The sequence below is a fragment of the Pongo pygmaeus genome, chromosome 7, assembly GCF_028885625.2.
Source record: "Pongo pygmaeus isolate AG05252 chromosome 7, NHGRI_mPonPyg2-v2.0_pri, whole genome shotgun sequence".
In the NCBI taxonomy this organism is placed as follows: domain Eukaryota; kingdom Metazoa; phylum Chordata; class Mammalia; order Primates; family Hominidae; genus Pongo; species Pongo pygmaeus.
In genome coordinates, this window is record NC_072380.2 from 122,726,331 (window position 1) to 122,743,926 (window position 17,596).

Sequence of the window (17,596 nt, forward strand, 5' to 3'; positions counted from 1 at the left end):
CATGTAGCAACAGGGAAAAATGACAAGTAAAGGATCTAGGCAATCGGTCCTTAGCAACTTGGCAAGCCCTTTGTAAGCATTTTAATATCCTCTTGGGTGTGTACGTGTTTGTGTGTATGCACATGCACATATACACAGACACATCTATATGCACACACGTATACATGTATATAAAATTACACATCTATGCATAACATGCTCATATATGCATCAATATACGTATACACACATATATGTACACATTTAGATTTATACAGTATATTTATATATTTGCAGATTCACACACAATTTTCAGATGGATTTAGCATTATCAAGGGAGACACTGTGGAATTATTACTATTTGATGATTTCAGGGCTGATGTCATGTTTTACTCTTCGCTAAATTATCTTCCCCAGGATAAACTAGCTTAGAACTTTACCATCCTTTATTTGAAACAGTGATGACTCTAGATGTATACCCCTTGAAAATTCATTGTTATAACAAAAATATTAAGTAGAAATTGTGGTATTCCATCTGCTATGCTACGTACTTCATATACATTTACAGAATCTTTACAATTATACTACTAGGTTGGCATTATTATTGTGAGTCTAAAGTGTAGGAAACAAAGGTCGAGATCATTTCAAATGATGTGCAGAGTTCACTTATGTAGCAATTTGTGAATCCATGACTCAAACCCAGGTATTTATACTTTAGAACCCATGTTATTTTCTTTTTTATTATTTAAATAATTTTAAATTGTTTTACCTGTTAAGTACAGGAGTATATGTGCAGGTTTTGTTACATAGGTAAACTTGTTTCACGAGGGTTTGTTGTACAGATCATTTCATCACTCAGATATTAAGCCTAATACCCATTAGTTATTTTTCCTGATCCTCTTCCTTCTCCCACCTTCCAGCCTCCAGAAGGCTCCGATGTGTGTTGTTCCTCACTATGGGTCTCATCATTTAGCTTCCACTTATAAGTGACAACATGAAGTTTTTGGGTTTCTATTCCTGTGTTAGTTTGCTAAGGATAATGGCCTCCAGCTCCAACCATGTCCCTGAAAAGGAAACGATCTTGTTACTTTTTATTGTCATCAACTTTTATTTTAAGTTCTGGGGTACATGTGCAGGATATTCAGGTTTGTGACTTAGGTAAACGTGTGCCATGGTGGTTTGCTGCACAGATCAACCCATCACCTAGGTATTAAGCATAGCGTTCATTAGCTATTCTTCCTGATGCTCTCCCACACCACCCCCACACCCCACAGACAGCCCCAATGTATGTTTTCCCCCCATGTGTCCATGTGTTCTCATCATTCAGCCCCCACTTATAAATGAGAACATGTAGTGTTTGGTTTTCTGTTCCTGCGTTAGCTTGCTGAGGATAACGACTTCCAGCTCCATCAATATCCCTGCAAAAGGCATGATCTCATTTCTTTTATGGCTGCATAGTATTCCATGGTGTATATGTACCATATTTTCTTTATTCAGTCTATCCTTGATGGGAAATTGGGTTGATTCCCTGTCTTCCATATTGTGAATAGTGCTACAATAAACACGTGTGCATGTATCTTTATAATAGAATGATTTATATTCCTCTGGGTATATACTCAGTATATGACTCAGCTGAGTCAAATGGTATTTCTGCTTCTAGATTTTTGAGAAATTGTCACACTGTCTTCCACAATGGTTGTACTAATTTAAATTCCCACCAACAGTGTAAAAGCATTCTTTTTCTCCACAGCCTCACCAGCATCTGTTTTTTCTTGACTTTTTAATAATAGCCATTCTAACTGTGTGAGATGCTATCTCACTGTGGTTTTGATTTGCATTTCTCTAATGATCAATGATGTTGAGCTTTATTTCAGGATTGTTGGCTGCATAAATGTCTTCTTTTGAGAAGAGTCTGTTCATGTCCTTTGCCCACTTTTTAATAGGGTTGTTTGTTTATTTCTTGTAAATGTATTTAAGCTCCTTGTAGACTCTGGATATTATATCTTTGTCAGATGGATAGATGGCAAAATTTTTCTCTCATTCTGTCGGTTGTATGTTCACTCTGATGACAGTTATTTTTGCTGAGCAGAAGCTGTTGAGTTTAATTAGATCCCATTTGTCAATTGTTGCTTTTGTTGCAATTGCTTTTGATGTTTTCATTATGAAATATTTGCCAATGCATATGGCCTGAATGATATTGCCTAGGTTTTCTTCTAGGGTTTTTATAACTTTGGGTTTTACATTTAAGTCTTTATTCCATGCTGTGTTAATTTTTGTATAAGGTGTAAGGAAGAGATCCGTTTCAATTTTCTGCATATGGCTAGCCAGTTCTCCCAGCACCATTTCTTAAATAGGGGATCCCTTTTCCATTACTTGGTTTTATCATGTTTGTCAAATATCAGATGGTTGTAGGTGTGTGGTCTTATTTATGAGTTCTCTATTCTGTTCCATTGGTCTATGTGTCTGTTTTTGTTCCAGTACCATGCTGTTTTTCTTACTGTAGCCTTGTTAGTATAGTTTGAAGTCTGGTAGTGTAATGCCTCCAGCTTTGTTCTTTCTGCTTAGTATTGTCTTGGCTATAAGGACTCTTTTTTGATTCCATATGAATTTTAAAATAGTTTTTTTCTAATTCTGTTAAAATGTCAAAGGAAATTTAGTGTGAATAGCGTTGAATCTATAAATTACTTTGGGCAATATGATCATTTTCATGATATTGATTCTTCCTATCCATGATCATGGAATGGTTTTCTTTTTGTTTGTTTCCTCTCTAATTTCCTTGAATAGTGGTTTGTAGATTTCCTTGAAGAGGTCCTTCATTTCCCTTGTTAGATGTATTCCTAGGTATTTTATTTTCTTTGTAGCGATTGTGAATGGGAGTTCATTTATGATTTGGCTTTCTGCTTGTCTATTGTTGGTGTAAAGGAATGCTTGTGAATTTCGCACATTGATTTGCATCCTGAGATATTGCTGAAGTTGCTTATCAGCTTAAGGAGTTTTGGGGGTTTTCTTTTCTTTTTTTTTTAAATGTTAGTATAGCTTTAATGCAATTCAAAATTAAAGCAAATTAAGAACAAAAAGAATGCAAACTCATTTTTAGAAGCAATGGACATTTCCAGGTTCCTAGAAATATGGACAAATTCAAGGTTTCTTACATGTTTCAAACTTTTAAACAAAGCAATGCATATTGCTCAAAATATGTGTTACATTTTAATTAAAATTAACCAGTTAAACAGTTTTTTTTTCTTATTTTTAAAAAATACACAATAATGTCATCTGCAAACAGAGACAATTTGACTTCCTATTTGAATCCCCTTATTTCTTTCTCTTGCCTGATTGCCCTGGCCAGAACTTCCAATACTATGTTGAATAGAAGTGGTGAGAGAGTGCATCCTCATCTTGTGCTGGTTTTTAAGGGGAATGCTTCCAGCTTATGCCCATTCAGTATGATATTGGCTGTGGGTTTGTCATATATGGTTCTTATTGTTTTGAGGTATGTTCCTTCAATACTTAGTATATTGTGAGCTTTAGAGGAAAGGATGTGGAATTTTCTTGAAGGCCTTTTCTGCTTCTATTGAGATAATCATGTATTTTTTTTTTTTGTCTTTAGTTCTTTCATGTGATGAATTACTTTTTGTTGATTTGTGTATGTTGAACAAACCTTGCATCCTGGGGATGAAGCTAACTTGATCGTGGTGGATAAGCTTTTTGATCTGCTGCTGGATTTGGTTTGCCAGTATTTTATTAAGGATTTTGGCATTGATGTTCATCAGAGACATTAGCCTGAGGTTTTCTTTTTTTGTTATATCTCTGCAAGGTTTTGGTATAGGATGATGCTAGCCTCATTACGTGAGTTAGGGAGAAGTCACTCCTTTTCAATTGTTTGAAATAGTTTCAGAAGAAATGGTACCAGCTTCTTTCTGTAACTTTGGTAGAATTCAGCTGTAACTCTGTCTGGTCCCGGGCTTTTTTGTTGTTGTTGGTAGGCTATTTATTACTGCCCAATTTCAGAACTCATTATTAGTCTATTCAGGGATACAATTTCTTCCCGGTTCAGTTTTGGGAGGAATCATGTTCTTTTCATCACTCTAACATGTGCCATTTGTTATTAAACTTGTATTGGACCTTATTCCTGTCCCCGCTAGGGAAAATAACATCCTGAGTTAGAGAGGAACTTCTCTGGACAGCCTGTGCTTTGTTCCTCTCTCTCTCCTAACAGCAGGATATCTCAGACACAAAGATTTGAGATATTTAGTCAGGTCTCCTTTTTCTATGTGAGCTGGATAAATAGAAAAAACAATTAACAATTTACAATTTTCCTGAGATTAATTTAGTAGCTCTGCTCTATAATACACATCATTAAAGGAAAAATAATTCCAGTAGCTATAACACATCCCCATAGATGAAATAAATTGATGCATTAGAAATATTTAGTGGCTACCTGACAAAGGAGTAATACTGACAACTGAGCAGTCTCCAAATAACTTTCATATGCTTTAATTCTTCCCTTATTTCAATCATCTGAGAATTGTGAAAGACTGCTCATGCATGTTTGCATAAAAGAGTTGCTATAGTAACCTTTGAGCATGGTACTAGATGCAACCTACTAGCCAAAAGCTTTATCTTTATGAGAGCAATATACTTTATAGGTTATGAGAGTTATGTGTCATCCATGTCTTCAAGCTGTTGGCTATATAATGAAGTCAGAATAGTTTAACTTTGAAGTTAGTCTTCTATGAAGGTTTCTATGTTTTTAGAAAATAGAAATGACTTCATCTTTAGTTTAGGTTATTAAAGAATGGGACCAAATATGACACTGATACTATCTTATATGCCCTAGAAGTGTAGCATACCAATAGATGGTTTTTTTTTTCTTCTTTAGTTTTTCCACTTGAATTTACTGAATGCTGCCTTCTCACCCTTTTCAATAGTAATATAAAAAGTCAGATAAGGAATTAAATTATTGAGCTTTATAATTCAAGCAAAACAAATACATTTTGCCTCTTTTCTACATGTTTTTTAAATTCTCAATTTTCACTGAATTTTGCTAGTGTTTAAAGGAAAAAAACTTGTAAAATATAATAAAATATCACTTGATCTTCTGAAATTCCACCTCTTTCATTAAAATTTCCCAGATTATGTACTAATTAATGCTTATTATTCAGGATTTTATTATCTAAAATGCAAATGAGTATAATATAGACACAACAACAAGTTGTCTGCTCTAAGTCTTCTAGATATGATAGGCAAATTTCTCCTGCCTCTGGGCCTTTGGTTCTCATATACCTTCTTCCTAAAATACCCTGATCACTTTATCACACTTTTCCTATTTATCCTACAAATCTCAGCTCAAGTTCTACCTTTTCAGGAAAAAGTTTCATTGAACAAAGCTCTTTACCTCTTCCATACTAATATAGTGTTAATATTTATAATATTTAACACTCATTTGGCACTTACGTACTTGAAGTCTTGGAAGAATCAGATTGTAGAACATTAGACCAAAGGACCAATATCTTGGGGTTTTTCTCTCCTCAGATCCAAAGGCAGGGACAGTCTTGTCTAATGTTTACCGGAATAATTTTTTTTCATTAGTGAATCTGAACATTGCTACTTATATTATTAATGAACATGAAAGATTTAAATTCACATGTCATTTGTTAATGCAAGTGGTTGAATAACCTTATGCTCAAGCTTTGGTTCTTGATTTTTTTCTAGAGAAGGAATCCAACTAGACTTGGGACTAGATCCTGCCCTGGACTGTTATTCTAATATCCTAAGGAATCTGCCCCCTTACCAATCCCATCCTCAGGGCTGAACGCATATTCTAGAATTCCGATTTGCATCTTCTTGGTAGGGAAGTCACACTCCTAAATGATGCTTATAACAATATTACTGGATATTCCAGTTCTGTCTGATCTCTTGGATAATGAAACTAACTAAGATTAGAATAAATTTGGATTATCCACCTTGGATTGGCTGGTTAATTCTTCATTGAAATTTTCTAGGTCTTTGTTATAATTCTTATTTTGTTAATCACTCCAATTTTAGGTTGAATTTTTCCCTTTCTCCTCATCATTTTTCTCCAGCAAACACTCAGGGAAAAATTCAAGGATTCTGGTTTCAGAAATCACAGTTGGTCATTTATGAATATCTAGGCCTCGGTGTCACAGCTTGGATTAGGAATGTTGTTCAGTGCCTGGGAATTGCATTTGCCAAACTAAAGGCATATTTCTCTGCCTAGGATGAGAATGGAAACCAGTTTTTGTATCCAAATACAATCTAGACACTAGATATTTAGCAGAAGCCCATCTCCAGGTGATACATTAGTCCTGGGATTCAGCGCAGGATGAAAAAAACACTGCAGTGGCAACATTTCCTGTGACCAGTGGTCAACAAAAAGCACATATTTTCATGCCAGGCTACTAGGAGAAAGGACTGAAATAATAATGCAGGGACTCTGAGGTTAATACTGAGATATCCTGTCATTAAGGTGATTCACCAGTAGGAATCCATGTGTGAAGATGATGATTTTTGATTATTCACTCTCTGTGGTTTTTATTGTTCAAGAACCAGGAAGGACTAAGACAAAGAAAGTCACATTTTCTGGGGAATTGAGGACTGCTAAATTCACAGAAATGAGCCAGGTATGACATAAACATTGAGTATCTAATTTACTGACTAATACTAACTTCTTAAAAACTTCAATTTGATTTCTGTCTCTTTCATACTTATGTGTAATACATTGTATTTTACTTATGTTCATATTGAATTTCCCTGTACTATGTCATTAACTTTTATGATTCGAATGATATAGATTAATGCCAACCCCATAGCAACATGCAGGAGAACTTTTAAGATTATTTGGTAATGATGATATAGATGTAATCAATGCTCAATTGCTCGGAATCATTGAATATGTTTCCCTGAGCCTAATAGCTGGCCATTTTTTCAAATCTCTTAAAAAAGAATATCCATGTTTTGCAAAAAACATTTTTACAATGGTATTTTATGAGTTCTTCAAGGCTCATGATTTTCAAATCATTGATTGAAAATAGTGCTGTCCTGATGACTATTTGATACGACCAAGTTTTGAGATGTCCTGTAATCCTCAATAAAACTCATTTGATGATTTCCTTAAAAGCCTGTGGTTTATTTACAATATTAATTTAAATAAGTAATTTACTGTATTTTTGTGATGGATACTGCCATTTCTATTTCTTTTTCATCCTGCGTAAATAGCTTAATATTTTTTAAAAAATACTAGACCCTTGTACATGCATTTTTTATGGAAAAAGGTGGAATTAGAAAACATAATCATTTTCACATATATCTGGATTAAATTAAGAAACAGTACCAGACAAAATTATCAATCATACTAGTTAGAAAAGAAATAAACTTGTTTCATTTGGTAGCTCTTTTCTGTGGAATCACTACAATGTTAAATATCAAAGAACAAATATATGCATCTGGAAGTTAGCAACCATATGACATGATTAAGAAAAGCTCCAAAGTTACTGTTTATTTCCTTCTTTCTTTCTTAACTCTTTTATTTACTTTCTCTTTGTTTCCTTCCTTCCTTCCTTTCATGTTTCAGACCTTATCCTTTTGATATGGTCTGTCTGTGTCCCCACCGAAATCTCATCTTGAATTGTAGTTCCCATAATCTCAACATGCATTGAGAGGGACCCGGTAGGAGGTAATTGAATCATGCGGGAAATTTTCCCCATGCTATTCTCATGATAGTGAGTAAGTTCTCATGAGATCTGATGGTTTTATAAAGGGCTTTATGCTTTGCTCAGCTCTCATACATCTCCTTGCTGCTGCCATGTGAAGAAGCACATGTTTGCTTCCCCTTCCACCATGATTGTAAGTTTCCTGGGGCCTCCCCAGCCCTGCAGAACTGTGAATCAATTAAAACTCTTTCCTTTATAAATTACCCAGTCTTGGGCAGTTCTCTATGGTAGCACCATTCTTCCTCCTTTTCCTTCTTTTTTCTCTCCCCTCCTTTCCCCTCCCCCTTCCCCTCCCCTCCCCTCCTCTTTCTTCCTTCCTTCCTTCTGTCTTCTTCCTTCCTTCCTTCTGTCTTCCTCCTTCTTTCCTTCTTTTTCTCATTTCTCTCAATTTTCCTTTAATAGTAAGCATCAGCTTATTTATTCATATTCTTTCATGTGAGAATATAGAAAAATTATGGTCCCAAAGGCATATTTTATTTTCCAAGGAAAGTAGAAGAATGGGCCACTCTGGAAGCTTTTGTGTATGTGTGAATCAAAGATAAAACAGTTTGCTGAAAACCATAAACATGTCTTTCTCTTTCCAATGGAAAAATAAAAACTCATACAATTCTCAACTTTCCTTCTATCATTTTTATGGAAATAAAGAATAAAGTTCATTATTAGAGGCTGTTAAGATGAAATGAACTATGCAAATACATTCAGTTAAACCATTCCAATCAAAATTGGAATATGCAAATTTTGATTGTTTGTTGGACAATTTTGTTCAACAAATAAAGTGTTTCTTGCATATTCTGAAGGAACACATGATTATTTCTGTACACTCAATGTGTATATATATAAAGATTTTTTTCCCCTTTGTGTGATAATTTATAATTTACATGTAATTATGTGAATTTTTATTAACGTTCTTACCATGCCTAGAAAACAAAAATCTTTAAAGCACTTTGATTTTTGTTTGTCAGAGAGTATATGATACCCATGATCCACTCTTATATTTATCAAGTCAAAGGATAATTTTAGTAAAATATACTGGTGACTTTTATATGTATAATTTAGTTATTCAATAATGTTTAAACAATAGACAACTTTGATTTAATAAAAAAATTCAGAGGTTTCCCAACTTCAGACTAATGACCCTTAGCAATTCAGAGTGAGGGTTTATAGTTAAACAAAATAAATAAGCCTGCCTGTAGTAGTTATTTATATCTCTAGGAATTCATTTCAGAAATATTTATTGAGAATTGGCTATATGCTAAACCCTAACCATTTCAAATATTCCTCCTTCCAATGGCATTTAAAATGTTTCTTTTTTCATTATTTTTTCTTTTCTCTGTTCATAACAATCCTTCATTAGTGATAATAATGACAACTAACAAACAAACTGTATGAAGTTGAATATTGTCTCCCCCAAACTTGAGTTCTTCCTGGAACCTCAGAATATGAACTATTTTGGAAATAACATGTTTGCAGATGTAATTAAGTTTAGAAGAGGGAACAACGGGGAACGATAGGCCCTTAATTTAATATAACTTCCATTCTTATGTAAAGAGGAAAGAGACACAGAAACAGAGAAATAGAGAATGCCATGTAATGATGAAGGCTGAAATTGGGGTGATGAATCTACAATCCAAAAAATTCCAAGAATTGCCAGCAACACCAAAAACTAAGAGAAGGGCATGAAACAGACTGTCCCCTAGAGCCTTTAGAGAGAGAGAGGCCCCGCATACACTTTAACTTCCAACTTTTAACCTTCAGAACTGTGAAAGAATAAATTTCTATTCTTTGAGCAACCAAGTTTTTGGCAATTTGTTATGGCAGCTTTACAAACCAACAGAAATGAATGAGTATTTTTACTCTACTTTCCAGAAAAACTTATCTCTAGATATTTTCACTTATTTTAACCATAGCAATACCATATTTCTTCTCTTTTATATCTTAATGATGAATGTAATACAAATATAAAAAAGTATCTTGTGTAAAAGAGAGAATTACTGACAAATTACAAAGATCTTGTATTGATGATTAATATTAATCAATGTCCTGTTCCCTAGACATGGGGCAGAACGAAGTGAAACACATACAGAATTACCAGAGGGAAAGTACTCTTGGTTCTAGAAATAAGAGCTTTCAATGATAAAACCAATCTAGGAGAAAAGTACTAATTTAAGGAACCAATGCTTGGAGAGTACTGTATTTGACCGTCCCACTAAGTTCAATAGATTAATAATAAGCCTACATCTAGAAGTATGTTCAAAGGCTTAAAACTACACAAAATCTACTTAATTAAAAATTTTGTATCAGAATGTAGAGTCAGAATACCCAAATGGCATTAAAAACATTTAAATGTGAAGAATAATAGAGGAGGAGAATGAGAAGGAGGAGAAGGAGAGGAAGAAGGAGCGGAGGGAATGGAAGGAGAGGAGGGAGAGAAGGGAGAAGACGGAGAAGAAAGAAAAGAAAGAAAGAAAGAAAGAAAAGAAGAAGAAGCCGCTGCCATAAAGCTGTTTATAAAAGTGTTTTTTTGTAATGGCAAAAAAAAAAGGTAAAATAATACTCATTAGTTTATTTAACCATTTTTAATTAATTTTGCTAAACTCAAGACGCAATTCTATGTTAGAGATGGACAAAATTTAGTCCCAGCCTGTAATTACTTTGTTGATTGTGGAAAATAGACTTATAAGTAGGGCAAGGACAATAGAGTATGATAAAGGTCAGCGTAGAGGTAAGCCATGTTTTAATGCAAGTCCATAGAAGAAGCTTTCAATTCATCTTTGCCTGTAATCAAGACCTTGCTTTAATTGTGAATATCTCAAATTAATTTTCAGTGATTATCAGTTGTTGGAAGTAAAGGTAGAATGGAAAGCAAGGAAGTAATTCATGTAAAGGAAATAGCACGTACATATGTCCAGGGTAATAATGACTCATACTGACAAATGCAAAAGTTTCATTATGAACAGAGGACAGAGTACAAAGAGTAGAATGATGAAATGAGGCTAGTGCAGCTATCAGACTTACAAATCAGGGAAGGCCTATGTGACATATTAAAGAGTTGGAACTTTACCCTGAGAATACTGGCTAAACATTTTAAGCATGAAAGCTACTGCTTAAACTTGTCATTTAAAAGAATCACCCTGACTGTAGAGTAGATAATAGATTTCTAACAGGCAAGATAGTCAGCAGGAAGGTTAGTTAAGAGATTGTACAATAATTCATACTAGGGAAAATAATGTCCCGAATTGAGATAGCAGCAGGGTTGCTGGAGAAAGGTGTCTATATTCACCTTAAATTGAGAAAATAAGAATATCCAATTTTACAGTTGATGAGATACGTGAAAAGTGGAAGTGGATGAAAAAGGAGTCAAGCAAGATTTCAGCTTCTGGTTTAGACATTAAGCATGTTATTCACTGAGATAGGGAATAAAAAGCAAAGTTGTTTGTGAAATGGTTAATTGTTATGAGACTCATAAGAAATGTTATGCAGCTGTTAAACGATATTGCTTATAAAGACTATGTACTAGTAAGAAGAAGTTTATGTTACAAAGTTAAGGAAGCAAAGCAGGATATAAAATTTTACATGCACTATAATTATGGCTAAGTAAAATGTGCAGAGAAAAATAATATAGGGAAAGAAAAGAAAATACTAAAAGTGATGGCATTAGAGCATTACGATTTTTCTTCTCACTTTATAATTTTTAAAAAATTTCATTCTTTGCTTTCATAATAAAAATGTATAAAATTAAAATTATAAAAAATAATTGATTAAAATAATATAAAACTAGTATATTATAAAGATTAAAATGGATGTCTGATCATCTGATATTTATTAGGCAAAATATAATTTCTATCACTTGTTATTACATATTTTGATAAACTTAAGTTAGTGGCTTGAGTATAGAGATGATAAATGAGAGACAAGCCATGCCTTTAGAAAATTTTTCCATTCATCATCTACACTGGAAACAACTACCCAACAGCAATAACAGCAAGGCATAAAGATAACAGTGACGATTCTAACCACCTGGTTAAGGAATTAAATGACCATTTTGTTCCACATGAGAAAAAGTGCTATGTTGTATCAAATAATTTTAATTCCACAACAATCCTAAGTACCCTATTATTGTAATTAAAAAATGGATATACAGAGTTCCAGAGAGGTTAAGTAACTCAACACAGGTTGCACAGCCAATAAGCAACAGAGCCAGAATTTCAAGCTGGTCAGTATAGCTCCAGGGTCTGCACTCTCAACTGTTCTATGTTGCCTCTTTTTTAAAGCCTACATTTTTACCAGGTTGACACATTTTTGGACTCATGTGACAATATGAGATAAATTCAATTACTTCAGTATACAAAAATGTTATATGGAATAAGATACTTGGTGCACATCATATACTTGAGGCTTTAAAAATTATCAGTTTAGTTCAGAAATAGTGACTTTTACACCAAATTCATATAATTGTGTCAAGTAATTCAGATTTTGTTTAAAAGTTTCTATTTCACATTGTATATATATGCTCTTCATTGTCTAAACTTAAAGCTTTTATATAAAAGTTATACAATCCAAAACACAGTGTTGAAGTATCTTACTTTAATCTTAAAATCTATTTTAAAATTTAAAGATTTATTATTTATCATATCTTCATGCAAATAAATTCTAATGACCCAATTTGTGCATTGAATGACATCACTTTCTTATTGCATTTAGAAATACAATGCTATGTAGAAAATAATAATTACATCTCCATGAAGATGTATGACTTATTTCAAAAAGATTCATTAATAAAATTATCCTACTAAAATTCTCAATCAGTAGAAAAATATGCAGCCCATACTTAAGAAGATAATCACACGTCCTGATTTAAGTCAAAAATTAAGCTTCAATCATACAGATTCAAAAAGTATTTTAAGTATATTATTTATAATGTTTAAATATTTCTTCTACAAAGAGCTTAGTAAGTTCTGTAGCTTTATCTTTGGCAAAAAATGACAAATTGAATGATAGAATGAGAATTCAATGTTTTAATTATATTGATGTGTTTAATTTGTTGGATATACCATTATTAAAGTGATTTCAGCTTTTTATAAAGCATTCAATTTAATTCAATGAAAGAAATGTCTGTGGTTAACTTATGTCTCATGTGTTGAGATGAAACAATCTTTATGTAAGAGAATAGATATCTATTAATGGGTTGTGAATTGAGGAGCATTGAGAAGGCAAAAATGTTTGAAAATTATTTCTCCTACTCAGTGCCTCAGTCTCTTAAAAATAGTTGCTCTAGATTCATTTGTTCTGGTCATCATTATCCTTCATTGTCAGTTATCATATGAAATAAAATCATTTGGCAAAGAGAAGTATCATGACTCACTAACACTATATAATGGATTGGTTTATGGGGCATCTTAAAGGAGATGAATAGGATTAATACAAAAGCTTGGTGAATATAGGATCATGGAAGGAGGTAGAAAATGTGCAGATAAATACACAAAAAAATTAAGATAAAGAAGGTGTAATAAACTTGGAGCCCATAACTTGATGTAATAAGCTTCCTCACCCTTAGTGAGTGAAGAACCCGTAACACAAGAATCCATAATCCTTGACATGAGAATCCATATTGACATACTTTTCACATACAAAGCAATCAAACTATGTTTTTAAAGTATTCCTGTACTAAACATTTATTTATTTATTTATTTATTTATTTATTTATTCATTCATTCATTCATTCATTCATTCATTCATTCATTCTCCCAACAAGAGATTTTCCTAGTAATCTGCAGGGTATGAAAAGAAAAAAAAAAGAAAATTGAGTTTTGATTGGTAAAATAAATAAAAATAACTATTTAAAACCTCATTTACAAATAATAGCTATACAGATTTAAATATACTTAGTAAAAATCTTTTATCCCCTTATTAAATGTCTGTTTGAGAGTGAGAGAAATTTGTAGAAGATTTATAGATGTTTACTGCAAATAGTTGAAACTCTTTTTATATCATATAATTAATGCCTCAATTCTAAGCTTATCACTGTTTTCTCCATGAAAATTTTATCAGGGATGCGGCAGGTATGGAATGCTCCTGACAGCTATTCGTTGGAATAACATCTGCAGGTTTTAAATTAACACATGGCTACCCATAATAAAAACTAGATTAACAAATTTCTCTTGGAGGTATGAATGGCCATGTGATTAAGTGCTAGCCAAGAAGATATGACTAAGTAGGTGTGAGATATCCCCTCCTCACTGGCTGTAATACTTATATGGTAGTGGTGAATGATCTCAAACCATGAAAAAGAGGACAAGACTCAATAGTGAAATAAAAAGATAGAGTATCAGATGCCTCCCACCACAGAGTCAACATATTATTGATGGACTACTTATACTTAAACAGAAATGTTCATCTATCTTGCTTAAGCCACTGTTATTTAGGTCACTTTTAGACTAGCCAAAACTATGTCATAATTTGTAGTCTTCTGTTTAGCCAAGAGGACTGTGCTTTTGTTAATAACCTAAATCCTGTATCATGCACCACTTATTTGCTTTCTGAAGTAAAATGAAGAATGTACCCATTTGCCGTGTAAGTGGCTTTAAGTTGTCATTAGCCAGGAAATCCAGAAAGTAGAATTTTCTTATCTATTCCCATCATTTAGATTAAATGACAAGTGCTTGGAAGCAGATGGTCTGTATAGTAAAATATAAATTACAACCTTTGAATCCATATATTTTATGGTCGTCATAAAAAGTTAATGTTAATAACATAAATAAGGATATAACATCCTAAATTTTATTACTGCTGCTTAAAACTCAGGATGCTCATATGTTTCATCAGAAGAATAGAGAATGCATTAATCAGTACTTTTTTGTTTTTACTAGTTTTTAAGTCATGTTCTGTTAATAGGTAGTTAGATAATAAAAATAGTAAGAGGTCTAGAATTAAGACCTCCTTATTCCTAATCCAGGGACTTTTCTGATTATACTAAGTTTAAAGAAAGTCATTTGCTTTGAGCGAACACTTAATTTTCTTTGTTGCCATTTTTTTCTCTAATCATTTTGTCAAACCTGATGAATTTAAGTGCTTCATAGTAGTTTTCAAATCAATTAATAGTAAGGTTCATATCTCATCATGAGTAACTTCAAGTATATGTTTTTGTAATTTAATATTTCTACTGCAATTGATCAATTCATTTTTTCACTGAATGCGTATCAAATACTAATGACTTATAGCCAAATTCCTACAAATAAAGATGTTTTATCCAAGTATCATAGAGCTTCTTCAAATTTCTTCAATGTATGTATTTTTATTCTAAGATATAATGTTGACTCCTGGACCCAGCATAGTTCCTTTATAATTTACCTATATGAACTTGGACAAGATAGTCTCAATTTTCTATGTCTCAATTTTCTCATCTTTAAAGTTGAACAATAATTTCATATATCTAATATAGATTTGGTCCCTGCCTGTATGTCCAGTATTTTTTCCCCTTAGGTATCCTCTTTGATGCTTTAAACTTCAGAAACATAATACCATTTTTAATTCCTTAAAGATGAAATGCTCTCTCATGTTTGCATATCTTTGCATACAGTGCCCTTCAGCTCCAGTGTTACTTTCTTGTGGTTTTCCTAGTCTGACAGAAGGACTTAGTAACTTCTTTCTCCTTGTTTACACTCCATCTTCTACTTTGCTCCATTCTAACTCATGTTACTTTGCATAGTACTTGTTTATTGGTACACATCTGTCTCTCTAATAAATTTAAATTGTATAAAAATGCAAGTCATACTTTTACATATATTTTTATCATTTTACCCTTATAGCAAAAACAATTAATTTTTACTAACTTTAGAATATGATATGGTTTGGATTTTTATCCCTGCTCAAATCTCATGTCGAATTGGGGGAGGGGCCTGGTGGGAGGTGATTAAACAGGGGGCGGATTTCCCCCTCGCTGCTCTTGTGATAGTGAGTTCTCATGAGATCTGATGGTTTAAAAATTGTGTGGCATTTCTCCCTTCACTCTCTTTCTCTTCTGCCACCAGGTGAAGAAGATCCTTGCTTCCCCTTTGCTTCTCTCCATAATTGTAAATTTCCTAAAGCCTCTAAGTCATGCTTCCTGTAAAGCCTGTGGAGCTGTGAGTCAATTAAATCTCTTTTCTTCATAAATTACCCAGTTTCAGGTAGTTCTTTACAGCAATGTGGAAACGAACCAATACAGAATGCTTATCCAACACAGCCAGCATAATACTTTTTTTAAAGCATTGAAAGATAATAAATATTTTGTTAGTTATGCCTAAGATGTGTTATATCTTAAGTTTTAGCCACATAGCATAAAATGAAACAATACATATTTTATTATGAGTCTTTATTTCATTGAACCAAATTTTAAAAAACAGTTTTCAAATAACTCCTTTTCACAAAGCATTCATTTTGTAGACACCAAGCTATGGTGTTTTGTTTCTTGAGTCACTGAGTATTTTTCCTTTTATTAATATTTTAGTTAAGGATTTTTTTCTACCATTTGACATGACTTTATTATACCACAATCCTGAAGTACAAGTTATTTCAATCACACCTATTTTCTACTATATTTTCCTTAAGAAAATGAAACAAATAAAACATGGCACCACCTAAATAATATCAATAGTTCACAGTTTAGTTCTCATTTGGTATAAAAGAGCTGCATGAGAAAAGCATACAATTTTTGGATTTTATATTCTTAGTGTGATTTCTTTAAAAAGAGGCAGGACTTTTGGAAACAAGCACATGGCTTTTCAAATAAGGTTCGTCCATAGAAAGCAATTATTTGGGAAAATTTCATTGCATAACTTGCTTCTGAATCCTAACCTTTAGTCTGCCCCTTTTGTCTTTGCTTTCGGATTTGCCCCAGCTCTGAGTTCTCTTTTTCTCTATAAATTGCAGTTATTTATGAATTAATATCTATGAAATAGTAATGGATGACACTCAAATATTGTTTTCTATGTACTAGGTTTAAATCTCCTATTTTATTTATGTTTGCTCATTTAATGCCAACAACTATATTAGACATATGGAACTATTATTCTATTTTAGAAATGGGAAAACAGAGACATAGAAAAACCATGGTTTTCCCCAGGTTAAATAGCTAAATAAATTTTGGAGCTAAGACTGGATCACAGAAATATCTATTTTTCATCATTATACAATACTATCTCTCTGCATTAGAAATACATGTATGAGAATATGCAAAAGAGATAACATCTGGCTACCTTCTACCAGTTTCAGAGTTGAATTCCTACTGTTTACCTATAAGGTTTTGAAAAAGAAAATAATTTATTGGAAATATATTGGAATAACTAATAAAATCGATGTAACAGCAAAAAACTAAGGCTTAGGGTTCCTTTAGTATTATAAAGGTAAGGTTTCAGTGGCTGCTGCTTCTTAAGTTCAAACCACTCAGGTTCAGTGACCTCCAGGTCAATTTGATTCTTCATTGAAGTTTAAATTTCCATAGGAATAGTGGATCAAATTGGCCTGGGTCAAGCAAACGTTTATGGATACTAGGGTAGATGTGATGGCACCCTTGAATTCTCTGGCCATTCTTAGAGAAGAGGTAAGAATTGTGAGCCAGGCAGCCAGTATACTTGGTTTGTATTTTCCCAATATATAATGCACTTTCTATGTCTTATGTAATGTGTTTGACTTCAAACAGAAATAAAACACCTTAGCTGAACTATATACAAATTAAGACAAATTGCTTCTCCATTCACACATCTCTCCTTAATTTTATATACTAACATTTTAAAATATACTTCTAGTTACATATTCAAGATAAATGAGATCCATGTAATAATGACAAAAATTAATTTTGGTGATTAACAAGCAGATTAACTAAACATCTGTGATTAGTAGCATAGATATAC